Source organism: Somniosus microcephalus, unplaced genomic scaffold (genome assembly GCF_052327205.1).
Source record: "Somniosus microcephalus isolate GS21.2 unplaced genomic scaffold, FLI_Smic_1.0 unresolved_chr1, whole genome shotgun sequence".
Classification (NCBI taxonomy): domain Eukaryota; kingdom Metazoa; phylum Chordata; class Chondrichthyes; order Squaliformes; family Somniosidae; genus Somniosus; species Somniosus microcephalus.
In genome coordinates this window covers 30,828,082-30,844,507 of record NW_028225179.1, presented here as the reverse complement: position 1 = coordinate 30,844,507, position 16,426 = coordinate 30,828,082, and the positions used below count along the sequence as shown (strand labels likewise).

The following is a 16,426-nucleotide window of genomic DNA, read 5'->3' as shown; positions in this document are numbered from 1 at the left end:
CTTAAACAAAAGGGAAATGCAACTGCTCTATTGTCCAGAATGATGGGTGATTTAAACCCATTCAGTTCTTAAACTGTTGCAAATCAAAATCCGTTCCATGATTTCATTCTATCATTGTCTGAGAGAGCTCTGAATGGCTATGGAAATAGAAGCAGTTTCAAATCGATTGTCCTGCAGTCATTCTCAAGTGGGCTAATCTCTTAAGTTAATAAGCAACTTCAAGTGCTTCAAAGGGAACCTCCCTTTGATTGGCATGTCATTGACTGCCGCTGTAGATCCTCCCACTTTATACACACAGACCTCTCGAGCTGCTTTTTAAGCCCCAGTATCTTGGCCAATGCTTTTTCTGGCCATTTTAAAACTTTTTGTGATTGCCCAAACTCCAGGGAACGACTTTATTAAGATGTACTGTCTCAATGTGTGCGAATATTTCCATGAACTCCTCGATTCCATTGTTGTCCACGCCATTTTCATCTCAGAGCAGTCTTTTGCGATTTTAGGCACATTTTAAAACATTGTAGACAAGTCACATCACCCAATTCTTCGTCAACGATGTGGACCAATATTTTTCAATCTTCAGGGAAATAGGGGAAATTTTGCAACCCCTACAGTTCGATGGGACAGTGTTGAGGGAGCTTTACACTGTATCTAACCCATGCTGTACCTGCCCTGGGAGTGTTTGATGTGGCAGTCTACAGGAAGATTTCCAATGTTTCTAACCCGTGCTGTACCTTCCCTAGGAATGTTCGATGGGACAGTGTTGAGGAAGCTTTACACTGTATCTAACCCGTGCTGTACCTGTCCTGGGAGTGTTTGATGGCACAGTGTAGAAGGAGCTTTACTCTGTATCTAACCCGTGCTGTACCTGCCCTGGGAGTGTTTGATGGGATAGTGTAAAGGGAAATTTACTCTGTATCCAACCTGTGCTGTACCTGCCCTCGGAGTGTTCGATGCGACAGTATTGAGGGAGCTTTACACTGTATCTAACGCGTGCTGTACCTGCCCTGGGAGTGTTTGATGGCACAGTGTAGAGGGAGCTTTACTCTGTATCTAACGCATGCTGTACCTGCCCTGGGAGTGTTTGATGGCACAGTGTAGAGGGAGCATTACTCTCTATCTAACCCATGCTGTACCTGCCCTGGGAGAGTTTGATGGGGCAGTGTAATCTAAATCTAAATGTACACTCTCGGGAGCCGCAAGCCTACATTTTATTATACTGCACTTGTGCAATAACAATGACAATAAAAGTTGATTTTTGATTATTTTTTTTTAGATGGAGCTAAGTTCTGTATCTAACCCGTGCTGTACCAGCCCCGGGAGTGTTTGATGGGACATAATAGAGGGAGCTTTACTCTGTATCTAACCCATACTTTACCTGCCCTGTGAGTGTTTGATGGGACAGTGCAGAGGGAACATTACTCTGTATCTAACCCGTGCTGTAACTGCCCTGGAAATGTTTGAAGGGACAGTGTAAAGGGAGCTATACTCTGTATGTAACCCAAGCTGTACCTGTCCTGGGAGTGTTTGATGGAACAATGTAGAGGAAGCTTTACTCTGTATCTAACCCGTGCTGTACCTGCCCCAGGAGTGTTTGATGGGGCAGTGTAGAGGGAGCTTTCCTCTGTATCTAATCCATGCTGTACCTGCCCTGGGAGTGTTTGATAGGACAGTGTAGCGGGAGCTTTATTCTGTGTCTATTCCGTGCTGTACATGCCCTGGGAGTGTTTGATAGGACAGTGTAGCGGGAGCTTTATTCTGTGTCTATTCCGTGCTGTACATGCCCTGGGAGTGTTTGATGGGACAGTGTAGAGGGAGCATTACTCTGTATCTAACCTGTGCTGTACCTGCCCTGGGAGTGTTTGATGGGACAGTGTAGAGGGAGCTTTACTCTGTATCTAACCTGTGCTGTACCTGCCCTGGGAGTGTTTGATGGGACAGTGTAGAGGGAGCTTTACAATGTATCTAACCCGTGCTGTACCTGCCCTGGGAGTGTTTGATGGGACAGTGTAGAGGGAGCTTTACTCTGTATCTAACCTGTGCTGTACCTGCCCTGGGAGTGTTTGATGGATCAATGTAGAGGGAGCTTTACTTTATATCTAATCCGTGCTGTACCTGCCCTGGGAGTGTTTGATGGGTCAGTGTAGAGGGAGTTTTTCTCTGTATCTAACCCGTGCTGTACCTGCCCTGGGAGTGTTTGATGGGACAATGTACAGGGAGCTTTATTCTGTATCTGACCCGTGCTGTACCGGCCCTGCGAGTGTTTCATGGGACAGTGTAGAGGGAGCTTTAATCTGTATCTAACCCGTGCTGTACCTGCCCTGTGGGTGTTTGATGGGACAGTGTAGTGGGAGCTTTACTCTGTATCTAACCCGTGCTGTACCTGCCCTGGGAGTGTTTGATGGGACAGTGTAGAGCGAGCTTTACTCTGTATCTAACCCGTGCTGTACCTGCCCTGGGAGTGTTTGATGGGACAATGTAGAGGGAGCTTTACTCTGTATCTAACCTGTGCTGTCCCTGCCCTGGGAGTGTATGATGGGACTGTTTAGAGGGAGCTTTACTCTGTATCTAACCCGTGCTGTACCTGCCTTGGGAGTGTTTGATGGGACAGTGTAGAGGGAGCATTACTCTGTATCTAACGACGTGCTGTACCTGCCCTGGGAGTGTTTGATGGGACAGTGTAGAGGGAGCTTTACTCTGTCTCTAACCCGTGCTGTACCTGCCCTGGGAGTGTTTGATGGGACAGTGTAGAGGGAGCTTTACTCTGTATCTTACCCGTGCTGTACCTGCCCTGGGAGTGTTTATGGGACAGTGTAGAGGGAGCTTTACTCTGTATCTAACCCCATTCTGTATTTGGCATTCAGAAGCAAAGTACGGATGGAACTTTCAGCAGCCTGACGACCCGTCCAGATAACATGAGGAAACAGTTGGAGGTGAAAGCCAAGGAGCTGATAGAGGATTTTAAAAAGGAGCTGAGAGGTAGCACGGAGCAGATCAAGATGGTGACCAAGGAACTGCGTAACAAATTGAAGAGGGAGACCGACATATTTTGCGATTCTTTCAAAAATAAGTTCTGGAAAAACGTTGGAAAGTGCACCCTTATTGGTGTTGTGGGTGTTGTGGGGTCAGCAGGTGCTGTGGCGGTGGGGGCAGCTGCTTTGGCAGGGGGTACAGGTGTTGCGGCGGGGGCGGCAGGTGCTGCGGCAGGTGGTACAGGTGCTGCGGCAGTGGGGGTAGGTGCTGCGGCGGGGGGGACAAGTGTTGTGACGATGGGGGCAGGGGCTGCGACGGTGGTGACACGTGTTGTGACAGTTGGTGTTATTGCGACGGCGGGTGCTGTTGTGCTGAAGTCCGCCATTTCCAGTAACTCGATGAAGTCCAAAAAAACAGAATAACTGAGTCGAGATTCAGGAGGCCGTGTGCACCGCGGATAGAAGAGCTGACCCTCCACTCTCTCGATCGCTAGCGCGTTCGCTCCCTGTGCCTTTATACCACCTGGCCTTTGTTATTTGGAATATAAAATAATAACAGCCTCTTGCAGCGAGTGGTTGTTGGTGGAGAATCGAGGTGGGAACTTTGGGCATGTTAGAACTTTCCTTCCCTGGCGCTTCTTCTGTCAATTGCAGAATCTATCAAAATAAATTCCATTGTAAAATTAAAGCCTGTTTTCTCCGCCCGTGTCGTTCGTTTCATGTGCTCAAGTGTCAGCATTGCCTCACTCTCACCCCTTGCTGGAGACTTGAACCCCATCTTCACAGCCAATGGCCTCCCGCCAGAAGTACCGGACCAGAACGGAAGGTCAACAGGAAGTGAGGTCCTAGAGATAGGAAGAGAGGTAGTCAGAAACAGGAAGTGAGGGCCCACAGACTGGAAGTGAGGTACCCAGAGACAGGAAGTGAGGTCCCCCAGACTGGAAGTTAGGCCCAAGACAGGAAGTGAGGTCCCCCAGACTGGAAGTGAGGTACCCAGAGACAGGAAGTGAGGTCCCCCAGACTGGAAGTTAGGCCCAAGACAGGAAGTGAGGTCCCCTAGACTGGAAGTGAGGTACCCAGAGACAGGAAGTGAGGACACCCAGACTGGAAGTGAGGTACCCAGAGAGAGGAAGTGAGGCTCTCCAGGCAGGAAGTGAGACCCACTGACAGGAAGTGAGGCCCTCAGCCTGAGAACCTTACTTTCCGTCCGTTGAAGAAACATCTGTCACTTCTGTGCCTCAAAATTAATTGATTTAACGCCAGCCAATCACAGCAGGGTCTGGCTTGACCCTTGACCAGTCAGGTCCAGAACAAGCGAGCGAGGAGAAAGCCGACACACTCTGACCCAGTGAAGGTGAAGAAGACACTCAGATGGTCCACACACCCACCGTCTGCTCCGCAATCCTTCTCCAACCGGAGATGGAGCAACGGAAGCAAGTTCCCGTTCCCCAAAAGATCACCTAAGCAAGAAGTGGTTGAGGCTGCCGCACCAGTGGCAGATTCTCAGCCCAGGGCCCCCAGTTATGAGGATTTCATTAGATATGTAGCTAAGCAGATGAAGGAGCTTGAACCATCTCAAGGAAATTTCAAAGAGGATCTCAGGCAGACCTCAGCATGACGGGGCCGCGCCCAGCCCGAGTACTTGTGTCCACTCAGGTACGATGATTGGGGAAGACCGTGTGTAGACATTGTGATTGAGGACGAGAGAAGGTACTATTTGGCAGATACTGGAGTGTCAAGCAGGGTAGTCCACTCTCCCTCCCCGATGTCGTCTCCCTGGTCAAGAGGAGCCCTCTATGTTTTAGAAGGTTTCAGGGGTAACTCAGTGGCTGGGCTGGTGTCGAATCCTTTCATCTTCATGGTTGGACCCCTCCAAACAAAGTGGATTCGTATACCAATGAAATGGGATCCGCCAGGAATGGGAGTGCTGGGCTCTGACTGGATGTTGGCTCACAATATGACAGTGGATAATAACTGTTTGTGGGGCGGAGTGGACTGGGGTGAGGAAGTAATCGTTAAACTGCCTTCGGGTCATAAGATTCCTAAGACCCTATGACATAGAAACACTAACGGCCAGTGTTCCCGAGAGGTAGCAAACCATCGTACAGAATGTCAAGGGAGCTTGTGCTACCCACAGACAGGATTGTGGAAGGGTGACAGGAGTAGAGGAGCGTGTGGGGGGTGAGCCAATGTCCCAGACCCAGGAACAGTGGACGTTCCCCAAGGAAGCAGAGACAGACGTAGAAAAAGCTGTTGCGTCCTTAGTAGAACAAGGGGTCCTGAGGCCGATTGCGACACATGTTAACTCTCCTGTTTGGCCAGTAAAGAAGTCAGACAATTCCTGGTGGCTGACTGTAGATTAGAGTCCGCAATAAAAATATTCCTGCTTGTGCTCCCACGGTAGCAACTGTGATTGATTTAATTGGGAACATATGAACATACGAATTAGGAGCTGGAGTCGGCCCCTCGAGCCTGCTCCGCCATTCCATAAGATCATGGCTGATCTGATTACTCCACATTCCCGCCTACCCCCAATAACCTTTCACCCCCCTGCTTACAAAGAATCGATCTACCTCTGCCTTAGAAATATTCACAGACTCTGCTTCCACCCCCTCTGAGGAAGAGAGTTCCAAAGACTCACCACCCTCTGAGAAAAAATTTCTCCTCATCGCTGTCTTAAATGGGCGACCCCTTATTTTTAAACAGTGACCCCTAGTTCTAGATTCTCCCACAAGAGGAAACATCCTCTCCACATCCACCCTGTCCAGACCCCTCAGGATCTTAGATGTTTCAATCAAGGCACCTCTTACTCTTCTAAACTCCAGCGGATACAAGCCTAGCCTGTCCCACCTTTCCTCATAAGACAAGCCGCCCATTCCAGGTATTAGTCTAGTAAACCTTCTCTGAACTGCTTCCAACGCATTTACAACCTTCCTTAAATAAGGAGACCAATACTGTACACAGTGCTCCAGATGTGGTCTCACCAATGCCCTGTATAACTGAAGCATAACCTCCCTACTTTTGTATTCAATTCCCCTCGCAATAAACAATAACATTCTATTAGCTTTCCTAATTACATCCCCAGCTTTGCCCCTGTGTCCCCAGTACTGGATATATCTAATGGATTCTGGTCGATTCCTTCACACTCGCAGGACCAGTATAAGTTTGCTTTTACCTTTAAAGGTCAGCAATACGCGTGGACTTGTTTGCCACTGGGATTCCACAATAGCCCGTCTATTTTCCACCAGTGTATGGCTAACAGAATTCAGTCACCCAGGCCAGCTTGTGCAGGATGTAAATGATTTACTGCTGTTCTCAGATAGCGAAGAGGAACATGAGGAACTACAGCAGGAATTGTTAGAGTTGTTTGCAGCCGTAGGTTTTAAGGTAAACCCCAAGAAGGCACAGCTAGGGCAAAGGGAGGTTCAGTTTCTTGGATTGACTATTCGATCAGGGGAGCACACGATAGATGAAGCAAAGCAACGAACTGTCCAGGTTCAAGAGCTGCTTTCAGGTCATTCCTGGGTCTGACTGTAGAGAATTTATTGTGAATTAGGCAGCGACGGCAGCTCCTTTGTTGAGATTACTCAGAAAGGGAGTGGAATGGGATTGGGATGAGCGCTGTGAGGGAGCTTTTTTAAAGTTGACAAAGGACCTACAAACAGCTCCAGCATTGGGGGCCGTGGACCCGAAGAAGGAATTCTTTTTGGAAGTAACGGCAACAGACGTCAGTCTGAGTGATGTTTTAATGCAGGAAGTTGAATTTGAGGATTCGCGTACAGGAGCAAAGATGTCTTACTACAGTTGTACAGGGCCTTGGTGAGACCACACCTGGAGTACTGTGTGCAGTTTTGGTCTCCTCACTTAAGGGAGGATATACTTGCCATAGAGGGAGTGCAGCGAAGGTTCGCCAGACTGATTCCTGGGATGGCAGGACTGTTGTACGAGGAGAGACTGGGTCGACTAGGCCTGTATTCACTAGAGTTTAGAAGAATGAGGGGATCTCATTGAAACGTATAAAATTCTAACAGGGCTCGACAGACTGGATGCAGGGAGGATGTTTCCCCTGGCTAGGAGGTCCAGAACGAGGGTTCACAGTCTCAGGATACGGGGTAGGACAGTTAGGACTGAGATGAGGAGAAATTTCTTCACTCAGAGGGTCGCGAACCTGTGGAATTCTCTGCCACAGAAGGCAATTGAGGCCAATTCACTGAATATGTTTAAGAAGCAGATAGATAGATTTCTAGACACAAAAGGTATCAAGGGGTATGGGGAGAGAGCGGGAAGATGGTATTGAGATAGAGGATCAGCCAAGATCATATTGAATGGCGGAGCAGGCTCGAAGGGCCGAATGGCCCACTCCTGCTCCTATTTTTCTATGTTTCTAAGTGAGCGGGCATCTGAGACCAGTTGCTTATGCCTCCGAAGTGCTAGCTGAGCTGGAGAAGGGATATACTTGCTGGCCAGATTCCGGGCGGTGAAGCATTTTGCCATATTCCCGGCGACCACACCCATCACTCTCCTGACCCACCACACGCCAACCCACCTCCTGTTGGAAGGCCGAATTAAGGAGGGAATAGTGTCTATCACTCGGGTGGCTACATGGACCCTACAGTTAGAATGGATGAACCTGAAAGTGAAACCGATAAACCGATCCAAAACTAGCACCCTACTTTATATGTAAGGGGGAACCACACACTTGTACAGTCGAGGGGGTGTGGGAAACAGAAGGCGGACTTAGATCTGGTATCCACCCTGAGGGGAGAGACATATATGTGGATGGGTCTAGTTTTGTGAAAAGGGGGAATGTAAAACACGATGTGGAATCTACGACCCACAGAAAGGGATGGAAGTGGCGATGAAGTTACGCACCACTCTTAGTGCTTGGCAGAGTTAGCTGCCGTAACTTATGCGGTAACACATTCCACCGAAATTCCCCCACCCTATACGATCTGCTCTGACTCTCTGTTTACACGTAGTTCTTGCACAGAATATTTGGAGATTTGGGCTTGAAGAGGTTTTAAACCAGCAGATGCGCCAATGCTGGCAACCATAGTGTGAGTCATAAGCAGGGGAGGTGAGGAATACAATAGCCATAAGATCAAAGCCCACTCTAAAGCAGAACCCAGAAGGGAGGGAAAGAGGAAAGCGGACAAGCTTGCTAAGGTGGGAGTGGAGCGAGAGGTCCCGTGGGACCCGTATCAATTGGGAGTGGCAGCAGCCGTCACTCGGGCTGTTACTATTCCGCTTACCCCGGATAACAAAACGATACAGCTGACAGATGTAGTGCTAAAAGCAGTTCTTAAGGAAAGAGAAGCAGGTCAGATTGTAGAAGGGCCTTATGGGGCTAGAGACGTAAACATCAGGGATGGTATGTTGTTCAAAGGAGATAAGTGGATTGTGCCCGAGGGATACAGGGAGGAATTCATGCAGCTAGCTCATGGGGGGACCCTGGACCCGAAACAACCCGGAAACGGGTCGAGGAGGTAGGGTGGTGGCCTCATCTGAGGAGGACGTAGAAGATTAGTGTAAAAGCTGTTTAGTGTGTGCTGCAAACAGTCCTGACCCACATCAAAGAAAGGCTCCCTTCGGACACCCCATTGACCACAGGGACCATGGCAGTGTGTCCAGGTAGATTTTATTGGACCATTGGCCACCACTAAGAAAGACAATAAATACTGTTTAGTTTTGGTGGATAATTTCACAAAGTGGGTCGAAGCTTTCCCGTGCAGGTCGGCCACAGCATTGTGGACAGCCAAGACCCTAGTCAAAGAGCTATTCTCCAGATGGGAGCTTCCCCAAGTGGTAGAATCAGATCAAGGAAGTCATCTTACAGGTCAAGTGATGGAGGCCACCCTGAAATTGTTTGGAATTGAAGGGAAATGTCACATAACCCACAACCCGCATTCATCACGGATTGTGGAAAGAATGAAGTGCTCATTGAAGTTGGCTCTATCAAACAGCACACTCAGTGGGATGAAGTACTTCCCCTAATGGGGATAATGTAGTAACAAATCCAAAGGAACGGGTCTCTCCCCTCATGGATTGGTAACAGGGAGACCCATGCGAACCCCTCACACCCCACTCTGACTGATAAGCAAATGAAAGAAGTCACTCGGGACAAATTCCTGAGCGGCCTGTGGGGAACTTTGAAGGAACTGATCTTGAGGGCTGCCCACAGCACTGGGAAGACTCAGCGACTACACCCGGCTCCGAGTAAACCCCAGGAATGGGAGGTGGGTAGCCAGGTAATGGTACGAAACTATGCGAGGGTGGGAGTTTTCGAACCCCTGTACAATGGACCATTTACCATTGATGATAAAGCCAGTCCTGTGGTATACACGGTTCAGTTACCTAACAACATCAGATGGTTTCACATTAACCGGATGAGGCTTTTCCGCCCACAAGCAGGTCAAGAAGACAGCAAGCCACGATCATGAGCATGGTGAGATTGACTCAGCCGCTCCAATGGGACGTTGGAGAACGGCCTGCCTCATGTGCCGGCCCCACCTGAGGCACCTCCACGTGACGAGGTGCCTCCCCGGGTACAGTATGGTTCCGATCTGAGGCATTGACCTCGAAATAGGCCAAGGCGGTCCAGTGATTAGTCAGCGCGGAGCCTAAAAGGACAATGGTGGGAAGAAGGGCGGCAGGACTGGGAGTAACACTCCGTTTTCACAGAATCACAGAAACCCCACAGTGCAGATAGAGGCCATTTCGGCCCATCGAGCCTGCACCAACACATATCCCACCTGATCCCCGTAACCCCACGTATTTAATCCCCCTAACACTAAGGGTCAATTTATCATAGCCAATCAACCTAACCTGCACATCTTTGGACTGTGGGAGGAAACCGGAGCACCCGGAGGAAACCCACGCAAACACGGGGAGAATGTGCAAACTCCACACAGACAGTCACCCGAGGCCGGATTTGAACCCGGGTCCCTGGCGCTGTGAGGCAACAGTGCTAACCACTATGCCACCGTGCTTGTCCCCCCTGGACACAGAGCTCGCCCCCTGGACACTGGTCACGCCCCCTGGACACAGGGACCACCCCCTGGACACAGAGCCAGCCTCCTGGACACAGGGCACGCCTACTGGACACAGGCCACGCCCCCTGGACACAGGTACCGCCCCCTGGACACTGGCATCGCCCCCTGGACACAGGTACCGCCCCCTGGGCACAGGCCCCGCCCCATGGAAACAGACCCCGCCCGCTGGACACAGGCACCGCCCCCTGGACACAGGGACCGCCCCCTGGACACAGAGCCCGACCGCTGGACACAGGCCACGCCCCCTGGGCACTGACCCCGCCCGCTGGACACAGGGAACGCCCCCTGGACACAGAGCCCGCTCCCTGGACACAGGCCACACCTCCTGGACACAGGCCACGCCCCCTGGACACAGGTACCGCCCCTGGGAACTGACCCCGCCCCCTGGACACTGGCCCCGCCCCCTGGACACAGGTACCGCCCCCTGGGCACAGGTACCGCCCCCTGGACACAGGCCCCGCCTGCTGTACAGAGGCACCGCCCCCTGGACACTGGCCCCCGCCCCTGGACACAGGCCCCGCCCTCGAAAACAGGAACCGACCCCAGGGCACTGGCCCCACCCCTGGACACAGGAACCGCCCTGAACACAGGCCCCGCCCCCTAGGCAGAGGTACCGCCCCCTGGACACTGGCCTTGCCCACTGGACACTGACCACTCCCCCTGGACACTGACCCCGCCCCCTGGACACTGACCCCGCCCCCTGGACACTGGTCCCGCCCCTGAACACTGATTGTGCCCCCTGGACACTGGTCCCGCCCCCTGGACTTTGCTACCGCCCCTGACCACTGACCCTGCCCCCTGGACAGAGCTACCGCCCTCTGAACACTGGTACCGCCCCCGGAACACTCACTCCACCCCCTGGACACAGGTACCGCCCCCTGAACACTGACCCCACGCCCTTGACACATTACCGCCCCCTGGACACAGGTACCGCCCCCTGGACACAGGTACAGCCCCCTGGACACGGGTACCACCCCCTGGGCACAGGCCCCGCCCCCTGGACACAGGCCCCGCCCCCTGGAGACAGGTACCGCCCCCTGGACACAGGTAGCATCCCTAAACACTGACCCCGCCCCCTGAACACTGACCCCACGCCCTTGACACATTACCGCCCCCTGGACACAGGTACCGCCCCCTGGACACAGGTAGCACCCCTAAACTCTGACCCCGCCCCCTGGACACAGGTACAGCCCCCTGGACACGGGTACCACCCCCTGGAAACAGGTACCGCACCCTGGGCACAGGCCCCGCCCCCTGGAGACAGGTACCGCACCCTGGACACAGGTACCGGCCCTGGACACAGGTACCGTCCCCTGGACACAGGTAGACATTTTAATGCATGTTACTGTGGTTCCGATTGTGGATTTATTAGTGTCTATTTCACTCCAGCTTTCCATCTCTCTCTCTCGCCAGCTTTCTGTCTCTCTCGCCAGCTTTCTGTCTCTCTCTCGCCAGCTTTCTCTGTCTCTCTCTCGCCAGCTTTCTCTGTCTCTCTCTTGCCAGCTTTCTCTGTTTCTCTTGCCAGCTTTCTGTCTCTCTCTCGCCAGCTTTCTCTGTCTCTCTCTCACCAGCTTTCTCTATCTCTCTCTTGCCAGCTTTCTCTGTCTCTCTCTAGCTTTCTGTCTCTCTCTCGCCAGCTTTCTGTCACTCTCTCCAACTTTCTGTCTCTCTCGCCAGCTTTCTGTCTCTCTCTCCAGCTTTCTGTCTCTCTCCAGCTTTCTCTCTCTCTCTCTCCAGCTTTCTGTCTCTCTCGCCAGCTTTCTCTGTCTCTCTCGCCAGCTTTCTCTGTCTCTCTCGCCAGCTTTCTCTGTCTCTCTCTCGCCAGCTTTCTCTCTCTCTCTCTCTCCAGCTTTCTCTGTCTCTCTCCAGCTTTCTCTGTCTCTCTCGCCAGCTTTCTCTGTCCCTCTCTCGCCAGCTTTCTCTCTCTCTCTCCAGCTTTCTCTGTCTCTCTCTCTCCAGCTTTCTCTTTCTCTCGCCAGCTTTCTCTGTCTCTCTCTCTCTCTCTCCAGCTTTCTCTGTCTCTCTCCAGCTTTCTCTGTCTCTCTCCAGCTTTCTCTGTCTCTCTCCAGCTTTCTCTGTCTCTCTCTCTCCAGCTTTCTCTGTCTCTCTCTCTCCAGCTTTCTCTGTCTCTCTCTCTCCAGCTTTCTCTCTCTCGCCAGCTTTCTCTGTCTCTCTCCAACTTTCTCTGTCTCTCTCTCTCCAGCTTTCTCTGTCTCTCTCTCTAGCTTTCTCTCTCTCTCCAGCTTTCTGTCTCTCTCCAGCTTTCTCTATCTCTCTCTCCCCACCTTTCTCTGTCTCTCGCCAGCTTTCTCTGTCTCTCTCTCCCCAGCTTTCTCTCTCTCGCCAGTGATGTGCCTCAATAATTCCGAGACTCGATGTTAGCGAAAGAAAACAAGGCTTTTATTAACTTAGAAGGTAACACGTAGTGGAGAGAGGTATCTTCCATCCGGAGGGCTGCAGTACTGGATATGTGGCCAGACTGAGCTTGCTTACATAGGGGCCAGGTATGGGCGGAGCCCTACACACAACACATTCCAATATACAATACAATGGTGAGGAAACGGAACTGGGGGAAGGGAAATGAAACTGTTACCGACCACAGTCACAGGCAGTGATGAATGGAATATTTCATCACATTCACCCCTTCTATAGATTTAGTCTGTTCGGGTGTTTGATAGTCCTCTGCGACCGACGTGGCAGTTGCGGTGCTGCGGGTGTCGGCTGGGTGTCCCCGGTAGCCTCCTGGGTCTCTGCCGGGGGTGCCGCCAGGGTTGTTGAAGGGGTAGTTGGTGGGGGTGCCATTGGTCGATGTTCTTCCGGGGGAGATGAAAGAGTAGTGGGTGGGTAAGAGTTGCTGCGATCGTTGTCGCTGCTATCACCGTGGTTGTTGTCATTACCGGCTGGGGCGACGTCTTTTATGGACACGGTGTCCTCCCTTCCGTCGGCGTGCCGGACATATGCGTATTGGGGGTTGGCGTGGAGTAGGTACACTGGCTCCACGAGAGGGTCCGTCTTGTGGCCCCTCACATGCCTTCGCACGAATACCGGACCTGGGGTGGAGAGCCATGACGGCATGGATACGCCTGAGGTGGATTTCCGGGGAAAGACAAACATTCGTTCATGAGGCGTGGCATTAGCGGCAGTACACAATAGCGACCGTATCAATTCCCAAACTAATCCCACTGCCCCGATCTCTCCGCATAGCCCTGTATCAATCCCAAACTATTCCCAATGCTTCGCTCGCTCCCCATAGTCCTGCATCAATCCCAAACTAATCCCACTGCCCCGCTCTCTCCCCATAGCCCTGCATCAATCGCAAACTAATACCACTGCCCCGCTCTTTCCCCATAGCCCTGTATCAATCCCCAAACTAATCCCACTGCCCCAATCTCTGCGCATAGCCCTGTATCAATCACAAACTAATCCCAAAGCCCCACTCTCTCCCCATAGCCCTGTATCAATCCCAAACTAATCACACTGCCCCAATCTCTCCCGATAGCCCTGTATCAATCCCAAACTATTCCCAATGCCTCGCTCGCTCCCGATAACCCTGTATCAATCCGAAACTAATCAGACTGCCCTGCACTCACCCCATAGCCCTGTATCAATCCCCAAACTAATCCCACTGCCCCGCGCTCTCCCCATAGCCCTGTATCAATCCCCAAACTAATCCCACTGCCCCGCTCTCTCCCGATTGCCCTGCATCAATCCCAATCTAATCACACTGCCCCGCTCTCTCCCCATAGGCCTGTATCAATCCCAAACTAATCGTACTGCCCCGCTCTCCCCCCATAGCCCTACATCAATCCTAAACTAATCCCACTGCCCCGCTCTCTCCCCATAGCCCTGTATCAATCTCAAACTAATCCCACTGCCCCGATCTCTCCCGATAGCCCTGTATCAATCCCAAACTAATCCCACTGCCCCGCTCTCTCCATAGCCCTGTATCAATCCCCAAATTAATCAAACTGCCCCGCTCTCTCCCCATAGCCCTGTATCAATCCCCAAACTAATCCCACTGCCCCGCTCTCTCCCCATAGCCCTGTATCAATCCGCAAACTAATCCCACTGCCCCGCTCACTCCCCATAGCCCTGTATCAATCCCAAACTAATCCCAGTGCCCCATCTAACCCATGCAGCACCTGCCTTGGGAATGTTTGATGGGACAGTGTAGAGGGAGCCTTTTGTCTGTATCTAACCCGTGCGGTACCTGCCTTGGGAGTGTTTGATGGGACAGTGTAGAGGGAGCATTACTCTATATCTAACCCGTGCTGTACCTGCCTTGGGAGTGTTTGATGGGACAGCGTAGAGGGAGCTTTACGCTGTATCTAACCCGTGCAGTACCTGCCTTGGGAGTGTTTGATGGGACAGTGTAGAGGGAGCTTCACTCTGTATCTAACCCGTGTTGTTCCTGCCCTGGGAGTTTTTGATGGGCTGATTTAAAGAGAGCTTTACTCTATCGATTCTGTAGCAAACCTTGATAGATTGCAAGTCCGGGGATTCAGCGCATACAGAAACACGGAACTTGCGGGGCCTCTACCAAGGCCTAAGTCGTTGGTACGGAGACCATGATTTCAGGGCCATTATCTTTGTTTGATGTAATCCTTCACTCCTGTGTATAAGACAGTGAGTCTCACGGCCTAAAATTCATTCAAATCTCAGTAAGAATACCCAGAACAGACTTTAATTGTCTTTTATTTGCTTCATTTTTCTAAGGTGTACCCAGATATCTGCAGACCAACATTCATCCGCATGTGAATCCCTCCTCTGCATTTAAATCAAATCACGGTAACACTTTTCTTTAAACTACCGAGGTTGAGTATTGAAATATACCAGGAGATCCAGGCACGTTTTGATAAAGCAGATTAACAATGAGTTCAGTGGGGAAATTTAGCAAACAACAGGCCGATTTTAATATGATAAGGCAGGATCTGTCCAAAGTGGACTGGGAACAGCTACTTGACAACCCTCTGTCTCAGTCCCAAACTAATCCCACTGCCCTGCTCTCTCCTGTTAGCCCTTTATCAATCGCCAACCTAATCCCACTGCCTCGCTCTCTCCCCATAGCCCTGTATCAATCTCCAAACTAATCCCACTGCCGCGCTCTCTCCCGATAGCCCTGTATCAATCACCACACTACTCCCACTGCCCTGCTTTCTCCCCATAGCCCTGTATCAATCACAAACTATTTCCACTGCCCCGCTCTCTCCCCATAGCCCTGCATCAGTCCCCAACCTCATCCCACTGCCGCGCTCTCTCCCCATAGCCCTGTATCAATCTCCAAACTACTCCCACTGCCCTGCTTTCTCCCCATAGCCCTGTATCAATCACAAACTATTTCCACTGCCCTGCTCTCTCCCCATAGCCCTGTATCAATCCCCAATGTAAGCACACTGCCCGCTTTCTCCCCATAGTCCTGTGTTATATCCAAACAAATCCCACTGCCCGCTTTCTCCCCATAGCCCTGTGTTATATCCAAACAAATCCCACTGCCCGCTTTCTCCCCATAGCCCTGTGTTATATCCAAACTAATCCCACTGCCCCGCTTTCTCCCCATAGCCCTGTATCAATCCCCAAATTAATCCCACTGCCCCGCTTTCTCCCCATAGCCCTGTATCAATCCCAAACAAATCCCACTGCCCCGCTCTCTCCCCATAGCCCTGTATCAATCCCCAACGTAAGCCCACTGCCCCGCTTTCTCCCCATAGCCCTGTGTTATATCCAAACTAATCCCACTGCACTGCTCTCTCCCCATAGCCCTGTATCAATCACAAACTAATCCCACTGCCACGCTCACTCCCCATAGCCCCGGATCAATCCCACGCATATCCCGCTCCTGATCACTGTCCAGTGATCCCTGGGTTAGAGAGAGGGGAAATCAGCCAGGGTTCCTGCTCCTGATCACAGTCCAGTGACCCCTGGGTTAGAGAGAGAGGGGAAATCAGCCAGGGTTCATGCTCCTGATCACTATCCAGTGACCCCTGGGTTAGAGAGAGGGGAAATCAGCCAGGGTTCCTGCTCCTGATCACTGCCCAGTGACCCCTGGGTTAGAGAGAGAAGGAAATCAGCCAGGGTTCCTGCTCCTGATCACTATCCAGTGACCCCTGGTTAGAGAGAGAGGGAAATCAGCGAGGGTTCATGCTCCTGATCACAGTCCAGTGACCCCGGGTTAGAGAGACAGGTGAAATCAGCCAGGTTTCCTGCTCCTGATCACAGTCCAGTGACCTCTGGGTTAGAGAGAGAGGAGGAAATCAGCCAGGGTTCCTGCTCCTGATCGCTATCCAGTGACCCCTGGGTTAGAGAGAAGGGAGATCAGCCTGGGTTCATGCTCCTGATCACTATCCAGTGACCCCTGAGTTAGAGAGAGGGGGAACCAGCCAGGGTTCCTGCTCCTGATCACTATCC

General features: G+C 51.8%; 1 long non-coding RNA gene across 1 annotated transcript in view; it reads left to right on the top strand.

Annotated features, from left to right (window-relative positions):
* Window positions 1–3,657, top strand: part of LOC147094561 (uncharacterized) — a 43,044-nt gene extending 39,387 nt beyond the window's left edge. Inside the window, exon 2 of the long non-coding RNA XR_015074747.1 lies at window positions 2,862–3,657. This is a non-coding gene — a long non-coding RNA (uncharacterized LOC147094561). The remainder of the gene's footprint in view (window positions 1–2,861) is intronic.
* Window positions 3,658–16,426: the final 12,769 nt, after the last annotated feature.